Here is a 9,883-nt window from a genome sequence, read left to right on the forward strand (position 1 = left end):
TCCTTCAGTGGAAAGCAGAAAAACCAACACAACACCCAAAAGACATCTTAGACCTCTCTCCTCCTTTTACCCGTCCAGTTTCCGGCTTGGATGGGAAGAAGGCCAATCTTCTGCACTCGCTTTCCTGTTAGGGAAAGCTAATTATTTATCCCCAGGTTATCTCCTGGTGGTGTCTCATCCACAAACAGGCCAGCTGAGATTTAAGAGATTCCAAAGAACCTCCGAGGAAGAAAAAGGAGTGTTAAAAATTCTTAAACGTAAGCTTGAACTTAAAATGTTTTATTTATTTATTTAATTGAATTTGTATGCCACCCCTCTCCCCTCTTAAGTTCATTTACAGAAAAAGAAATCATTCTTGCACCCCAATCTATTGTGCCTCCATCTTGTTGAAACTGCATTATCTGTTTAATGCATTGTTTTTTTTCTCAAGCCCTGTTTGCAAAGTGAAGGGCTGCAAAAAATGTTACTACCACAGTGTGGGCAGGACTAATTTTGTGGGTGTGGTTTCTTAGCCATGTGACCAGGTGGGAGTGGCTTGACAATCACAGGTCTGGGTGTGGCTTAAAGGTCATGTGACTGGCTTAAAGATGGCCAACTTGACATCACTCACGTCAAAGGTTAGGGTTAGGCTTAGGGTGCCTGGCCTCTCCTCACCTCAAAGAGAGACAATTTCCCTATCTATTTACTATTACCAAGTTACTTACCAAGATGGCGCTGACAAAGGCTGCCTTGGTGAAGTGCTCTCAAATAGTTTCTTCATTTTCTACTATTCCCTGCAATTCTCAATGGATTTCCTACTCAAGAGACCATCTGCTAAGAATTAAGAAACATTTCTTTAAGGAGCAGCTATCTGCAACTTCACCCCCACCTGTCTTTACAAACATGGAGGAGATTTTAGCACAGGAGGAAGCCATTTCCCAGCAACCATGGGTCACCAAAAACAAACACAGGCGGCAGAGATGAAGAGGTAAAAGGGCAGGAATTTTAAATAGACTAAGGAACAAGGGAATTTTAAAAAACCACTCCCTTCCACCTTTCTTACAAGTTTACGTTCACTTGCCGACAAGATGGATGAAATACTGCTTTTAAATAGATACAATTCTGATTTTCACAAGGCATCTTCCCTATGTTTTACTGAAACCTGGCTAAATGAGGAAATTGATGACAATAGTATGCATATACCAGGATTCCAGATTTTTTGCGCAGATCGGAATGCAGAATTATGGGGGGGGAGAGAAGGGAGGAGGCTTATGTATATATATCAACAACATCTGGTCTCGACATCACCATTATACAAAAATTCTGTGATGAAAACTTGGAGTCTCTAATTATTAATTGCAAACCCTTTTATTCTCCTCGTGAGATTCATTCTTTCTTAATATTTGCGATTTACATCCCTCCGCAAGCATCTGTAAAAAAGGCACTAAGAACCCTAGCTGAACAGATTACGGAGGCTGAAGCCAAATACCATGATTCACTGGCCATTATTTTGGGAGATTTAAAAAAGGCAAACTTAAGACATGAGCTACCAAAATACTTTCAACATGTAAATTGTCCCACCAGAGGCAATAATATCTTAGACCATTGCTACACCACAGTAAAAAATGCTTCCCAGTCCTTACCAAGAGCAGCTGTGGGCCACCCTGATCATTGCATGATTCACCTTGTACCTGCTTACAAACAAATATTTAAAGCCACAAAACCAACAATTAAATCAGTGAGGACTTGGACTGACGAAGCAAAGTTAAAGCTACAGGCTTGCTTTGGCTGCATAGACTGGAATATTTTTAAAGACACCTCTGCAGACCTAGATGAACTCACAGATACTGTAACATCAATGTCAGCTTCTGTGAAGACGTATGTATACCAACCAGGAACTTGTAAATATACAGTAACAATAAACCTTGGTTCACAGCCAAACTCAAGCAGTTACGTAATTCCAAAGAGGAAGCCTACAGAAAAGGTGATAAATCCTGCACAATCAGGCCAGAAATATATTAACAAGGGAGATCAGAGCAGCAAAAAGGAACTACTCTGAAAAGCTAAAGAATCAATTCTCAACAAATGAACCAGCAAACATGTGGAAAACTCTCAAACCACCTTCCCAAGCTGAAGGAGATCAGCAACTGGCAAATGACCTGAATGTATTCTACTGCAGGTTTGAAAAGAAACCACAACCACTTATCTGCACAACCTCCATCCCAGACACACCAACAACAGCCAAATCTTCTACAACTGAACCCATCCCATTGGCTTTACAACCCCTAGTGATCACAGAAAAGGAAGTGAAAGATCTATTTCACAGACAGAAGCCTGGAAAAGCACCAGGCACAGACAAGATAACTCCTGCTTGCTTAAAAGTCTGTGCTGACCAATTGGCCCCCATCTTCACCCAAATCTTCAACAAATCACTAGAGTTGTGTTATGTTCCTTCCTGCTTCAAATGCTCTACTATCATCCCAGTGCCGAAGAAGCCCTCCATCAAGGAACTGAATGACTACAGACCAGTTGCTCTAACATCTGTAGTTATGATAACCTTTGAAAGGCTAGTGATGTTCCACTTGAAAACCATTACGGATCCACTTTTAAACCCCCTGCAATTTGCATACCAAGCAAATAGATTGACAGGTAATGCTGTTAATATGGCTCTACACTACATCCTTCAACATCTTGAATCTTCAATGACCTACTCTAGGGTCCACTTTGTAGACTTCAGTTCAGCATTCAACACCATCATGCTGGACATTCTCTTAACCAAACTAAATCAGCTAGCTGTACCTGAACACACTTGTAAGTGGAATACAAGCTTTTTAACAGACAGGAAGCAGCAGGTGGAGCTAGGAAACAATCACATCAGATACATGTACAATTAGCACAGGGCCCCCCCAAGGCTGTGTACTCTCACCACTTCTCTCTATACACTAATGACTGCATCTCAAATGATCCATCTGTTAAACTGAAGTTTGCAGATGATACAACAGTGATCGGACTCATTCAAGACAATGATGAATCCGCATACAGACAGGAGGTTGAACAACTATCCTTGTGGTGTGACCGGAACAATCTAGAACTGAACACATTCAAAACCGTAGAAATGGTGGTAGACTTTAGGAGAAACCCTTCCACCCTTCCACCTCTTACAATACTAGACAACACAGTATCAACAGTAGAGACCTTCAAATTTCTAGGTTCTATCATATCTCAAGACATAAAATGGTCATCTAACATCAAAAACATAATCAAAAAAGCACAACAAAAATGTTCTTTCTGCGCCAGCTCAAGAAGCTCAAACTGCCCAAGGAGCTGCTGATACAGTTCTACAGAGGAATCATTGAGTCTGTCATCTGCACCTCTATAACTGTCTGTATTGCTGCTGCAACCCAACAAGACACAGACTTCAGAGGATAATCAGAACTACAGAAAAAAGCATTTGCTGCCAACCTGCCTTTAATTGGGGACCTGTATACTGCACGAGTCAAAAAGAGGGCGAGAAAAATCCTGGACACAAAGTATTTCAACTCCCACTCTCAAAACATTGCTACAGGGCACTGCACACCAAGACAACTAGACACAAGAACAGGTTTTTTCCGAACGCCATCACTCTACTAAACAAATAATTCCCTTAACACTGTCAGATTTTTTACTAAATCTACATTTCTTTTTCTACTAGTTTTTCTCATCATTCCTATCATCCTTTTCCTCCCACTTAGGACTCTATGACTGTAACTTGTTACTTGTATCCTAAGATTTTTATTAATATTGATTGTTTGTTCATTGCTTATTTGACCCCTATGACAATCATTAAGTGTTGTACCACATGATTTTTGACAAATGTATATTTTTCTTTTATGTACACTGAGAGCATCTTGCACTAAAGACAAATTCCTTGTGTGTCCAATCACACTTGGCCAATAAAATTCCTATTCTATTCTATTCTATTCTGTTACTCAACATCCAAAATATACTATTTAATTCTATGTATATACAGTGGTACCTCTACTTACAAACTTAATTCGTTCGGTGACCAGATTCTTAAGTAGAAAAGTTTCTTAAGTAAGAAAAGGTTCCTAAGTTCTTAAATAAGAAGAAGCAGTTTTTCCCATAGGAATCAATGTAAAAGCAAATAATGTGTGCGATTGGGAAAACCATAGGGAGGGTGAGGCCCTGTTTCTTCCCAGGAGATCCCTAGAGAGGTCCCATGGAGGCTTCTCCCCACCTTTTCTGGCCCTGTTTCCTCCCAGGAGATTCCTAGAGAGGCCCCACAGAGGCTTCTCCCCACCTTTTCCAGCCCTGTTTCCTCCCAGGAGATTCCTAGAGAGGCCCCACAGAGGCTTCTCCCTGCCTTTTCTGGTTACAGTTTCAGAGGCTCAGGTCTGTAAGTGGAAAATGGTTCTTGAGAAGAGGCAAAAAAATCTTGAACACCCGGCTCTTATCTAGAAAAGTTCATAAGTAGAGGCGTTTTTAGGTAGAGGTACCACTGTATGCCTGTATACATTATCTACTATATAAACTGTATGTGTATGTACACACACACACACACACAGCTCTTCTAAAATTATACACATTCAACCTCATTTACTGCAATAGGAAAAATATACCTAGAGCCCAGAAGGGAAAAAAAATTCTACCACATGATCGTCAAGCCATTCCCACCTGGTCACATGGCTGGCAAGGCACACCCACAAAATAAGCCACACCCACAGTGTGGTAGTAAAATATTTTGCGGCCCTTCACTGATTTTCACCCTCCTCAGGTTCCTAGAAAGGCTCTGGAGGGAGAGCAAAAAACCCCAGTCCTTTCCCATCCCCAGTGGAGGCTGGAAACAGCCTGTTTCCTGGCTCACAGTGGGTCCAGAAGGCTCAAAAATCAGGTGGCGGGTTTGCCATCACGGGTCTAGGCCAGGGGTAGGCAAAGTTGGCTCTTCTATGACATTTGGACTTCAACTCCCAGAATTCTTGAGATAACATGATTGTCTCAGGAATTCTGGGAGTTGAAGTCCACAAGTCATAGAAGAGCCAACTTTGCTTACCCCTGGTCTAGGCATTGTAATTTTTTTTAAAAAGTTGAGAGCTGCCCCGCCTTGCCCCCCAAGCTTAGAAATAACCACGGATCAAGATAAACCTCAACGTCAGCAGGCCCTCCAAACTCACATTATTTCGGATTGCGGGTTCCAATTCCCCTCTGTCCTCCATCCTTCCAGGGAGATCAAGAGGCTGATTGAACAAAATATGTATTTGTTTATTTTATTTATTTGTTTGTTTTGTCAAGTACATATTGGTGGTATACAAAGATATAATAATATTCATACACGTGATACTAGTAAAAAAAGAAACATTAGGACATGGGATGGAAGGCACGCTGGTGCACTTATGCACGCCCCTTACTGACCTCTTAGGAATCGGGAGAGGCCAGCAGTGGACAGTGTAAGATAATACAGTGGTACCTCTACTTAAGAACGCCTCTACTTAAGAACTTTTCTAGATACGAACCGGGTGTTCAAGATTTTTTTGCCTCTTCTTAAGAACCATTTTCTACTTAAGAACCCAAGCCCAGAAAAATTCCCCAGGAAATTTGACAATGGCACGGAGGCCCAGCCAGTTTCCTGCCATTCCCCCTTCAATCCTGGCCATCTCTGACTTTTCTGGGCTGCAAGAGGAGCCTTTCGGTGGCACTTAAGGAGGCTTTGGCAGTCCAGAGCAAACGGAGCATTTTCTTTTCTCAGGGCGCTTGGAGAGGAAATAAGCCTCTGCCAGTGCCCAGAGAAAAGAAACACTCCCTTTGCTCTGGGAAGCCGAGGAGTCACCACAGTGAAGGAAAGGCACTGGCTACAAAGTGAGCCCTTCAGCATGGGAAGGAAGAGGCAGCAGGTAGTGGCATGAAGGCCCGGCCAGTTTCCTGCCATTCCCTTTAATCTTGGGCTTTTCTGGGCTGCCAGAGGAGCCTTTCGGTGGGGTTTAAGGAGGCTTTAGCAGCCCAGAGCGAACAGAGGGAGGCGCGTGCCCCTCCTCACCGCCTCAGTCCCTCTTTTTTTAAAAAAAGCCTTAAAATTTAGGATTTTTTTTATTCCCCTCACCTCACCTTCTTCCTTCGGCAGTGACTGTCCTTCTCCTCTTCTTCCTCCTTCTCCTCCCACCCAAATTCCGAGCTTTTATTTCTTTCCTAATGGGTTTGCACGCATTGTTCGCTTTTACATTGATTCCCATGGGAAAAATGGTTTCTGCTTAAGAACATTTCTACTTAAGAACCTGGTCACAGAACAAATTAAGTTCTTAAGTAGAAGTACCACTGTATTTTATAGATGGATGGATGGACGGACGGACAGAGAGATTGATTGATTGATTGATTGATTGATTGATTGATTGATTGACTGATTTTCAAACCATTCTCTCTGTACTACACCCCCCCACCTCAAATCCAGGCAGAGCACCTCCACACACAAACTGTGTTCCCTGATGACTGTAAGATAGACTGCGGTAGACCAGGGAGGCTCCAATGAGCCTGTCGCCAACAACAGATAGCTTTTCTCAAAGAGGAAATTAAAGGGGACAAATTTAAGTAAAGGGTTTTCCCCATTTTTTTTCTTTTGAACTTTGGCTTGAGAGCTTACGGTTCGATTCCTAATTGTTTATTTATTTTATTTTTATTTATTTATTTATTTATTTTGTCAAGTGCATATTGGTAGTGTAAAAAGATATAACAATGTTTATATACATGATACTACTAAGAGGGAAACATTAGGACAGGGGATGGAAGGCACACTGGTGGACTTATGCACACCCCTTAGGAATTGGGAGAGGGTCAACAGTCTAAGGGTAAAGTTTTGGGGGTTAGGGAAGAAGGTGATGATACTACAGAGTCAGGTAGTGAGTTCCGTGCCTTAACTACTCGGTTACTAAAGACATATTTCCTGCAGTCGAGTTTGAGCGGTTTACTTTGAGTTTGTATCTGTTGTGTGCTCGTGTGTTGTTGGGGTTGAAGCTGAAGTAGTCATCGACAGGAAGGACATTGTAGCAGATGATTTTATGGGCTGGGCTAAGGTTGTGTTTAAGGCGATGTAGTTCTAAGTTTTTTAAGCCTAGGATTTCAAGTCTGGTTGTGTAGGATATTCTGTTGCGTGTGGAGGAGTGGAGGGCTCCTCTCGTGAAGTATTTCTGGATGTTTCCTAATGTATTTATATCCGAAATGTGGTGTGGATTCCAGACAGATGAGCTGTATTGAAGGATTGGTCTGGCGAAAGTTTTGTATGCTCTGGTTAGTAGTGTGATATTACTGGAGAAGAAGCTATATAAGATTGGGTTAACAATTCTTAAAGCCTTTTTGGTGATGTTGTTGCAGTGGGCTTTGGCACTGTTTTGGGGGTTTGGTGATGATACTATAAAGTCAGGGAGTTTCATGCATTAACTACTCGGTTGCTGAAGTCGTATTTTCCACAGTCAAGTTTGGAGCGGTTTACTTTGAGTTTGTATCTGTTGTGTGCCCGTGTATTGTTGTGGTTGAAGGTAAAGTAGTCGTCGACAGGAAGGATGTTGTAGCAGATGATTTTATGGGCTATGCTTAGGTCGCGTTTAAGGCCACTCTCATTCTAATTGTTGAACTACAACAATTCTTTCTAACCATTGCAATAAATTCCCCAAATTTGTTCACACCTTCCCTGACCTTCCTCCGCTCCAGAGGCTAGTCTTCAAGATTTTGGATTTTAACGCTAGAAATTGTTGTTTTTCCTTTTAAAGGCCAACTTACTTGGGGGTGGGGTGTCTTGGAGTAAAAGGAGAAAAACCACAGTGGTCTTTTCTTGAGAAAGAAAAATGCTGGAGTGGCAGCAGGAGCCAATCAGGGATAGAAGGCGGGAACATTCCGGGAAAAGCAAAATGGCAGTTTGGCCGCCGTTTTGCATAAATTTACATCCCCAGGGTTCCGCTTTCAGGGATTGAAATTCCTGTTGCTAGGCAAAGGCTTCTGTTAAGTGAAATTTGCACCACTTTGTGACCTTTCTTGGCGCAGTCGTTAAGTTAATCACTGCAGTGGGTAAGTGAGTAACCTGGTTGTTAAGGGAATGTGAGTTACCCATTGCTTGTCAGAAGGTGACCATGGGAATGCAGCAATGGTCATAAGTATGAACAATGGTCATAAGTCACTCTTTTTGTGCCGTTGCAATGCAGTCACTGAATGGACCATTGTAAGTCAAGGATTATCTATATTTTAGACCAGTTATGAAAGGGGAAGAGAATTTATGAGTTTTTTTTCCTTCAACTTCTTTTATTCAGCATCCACTTGGAGTGGATTATTTATGTTTAGATTTAATTTGATATTTGGGTCAGCCCCCCTCCCCCATTTATTTTGCACACAATTTTTCCCCTTATTTTATTGTTAATGTTCGATGTATGTTTTTTCCTGTTTTGCATGAGTGCAGGAAAGCATTCCCCTTGGTTTTCTTTTTTCTTTTATAAAAAATATAGTGGTACCTCTACTTACGAACTTAAATTGTTCCATGACCAAGTTTTTAAGTAGAAAAGTTTGTAAGAAGAAGCAATTTTTTCCCCATAGGAATCACTGTAAAAGCAAATAATGCGTGCAATTGGGGAAACCACAGGGAGGGTGGAGGCCCTGTTTCCTCCCAGGAGATTCCTAGAGAGGCCCCACGGAGGCTTCTCCCTGCCTTTTCTGGCCCTGTTTCCTCCCAGAAGATTCCTAGAGAGGCCCCATGGAGGCTTCTCCCTGCCTTTTTCGGCCCTGTTTCCTCCCAGGAGATTCCTAGAGAGACCCCACGGAGGCTTCTCCCCGCCTTTCCGGCCCTGTTTCCTCCCAGGAGATTCCTAGAGAGCCCAAACAGAGGCTTCTCCCCACTTTTTCCACCCCTGTTTCCTCCCAGGAGATTTCTAGAATAGGGATTTTTTAGAATAGAGCGCAATGATTCCACTGGGTTTGCAGTGACATAATAAGAGTAGGGTTTGATGATTCCACTGAACTTACAGTGATATATGGGATATGATCATTTGGATACTATATGGAAGAAAGGGGGAAAGGTTTTTTCCCCCTGTTTTTTCATTTTTTCATTTTTTTATTTTTTTCTCTTTTTTCCATTTCAATTTTTTTAAATTTACCTATTAAAAGGAATTATTATTAATTGGGCTAATTGGGACATATGTGACAAATTATTTGGACCTTCCTTCCCCCTCCCCTTGAATTAATATACTCTTGATCCATATAATAGTTAGATAAAAATTAGGGTTTAGTTGATATGATTGAGAATTTAGAATATTTATATATTTAGAATAGAATAGAATTCTTTATTGGCCAAGTGTGATTGGACGCACAAGGAATTTGTCTTTAGTGCAGATGCTCCCAATGTACATAAAAGAAAATATACATTTGTCAAGAATCATGAGGTACAACATTTAAGGATTGTCATAGGGTACAAATAAGCACTCTGGAAGGATACAAGCAAAGTTACAATAATGCAGTCATAAGTGGGAGGAGATGGGTGATAGGAACGATGAGAAGACTAATAGTAATAGTAATGCAGCCTTAGTGAATAGTTTGAAAGAGTTGGGGGAATTATTTGTTTAGCAGAGTGATGGTGTTCGGGGAAAAGAACTGTTCTTGTGTCTACTAGTTCTGGTGTGCAGTGCTCCATAGCATCATTTTGAGGGGAGGAGTTGAAGCAGTTTGTGAGGTGCCTGTAAATATTTTCACAGCCCTCTTTTGGACTCGTGCAGTATACAGGTCCTCAATGGAAGGCAGGTTGGCAGCAATGGTTTTTTCTGAGGTTCTGATTATCTTCTGAAGTCTGTGTCAGTCTTGTCGGGTTGCAGAACCAAACCAGACAGTTATAGAGGTGCAGATGACAGACTCAATGATTCCTCTGTAGAACTGGATCAGCAGC

This window comes from Erythrolamprus reginae, chromosome 8 (genome assembly GCF_031021105.1).
Source record: "Erythrolamprus reginae isolate rEryReg1 chromosome 8, rEryReg1.hap1, whole genome shotgun sequence".
Classification (NCBI taxonomy): Eukaryota; Metazoa; Chordata; class Lepidosauria; order Squamata; family Dipsadidae; genus Erythrolamprus; species Erythrolamprus reginae.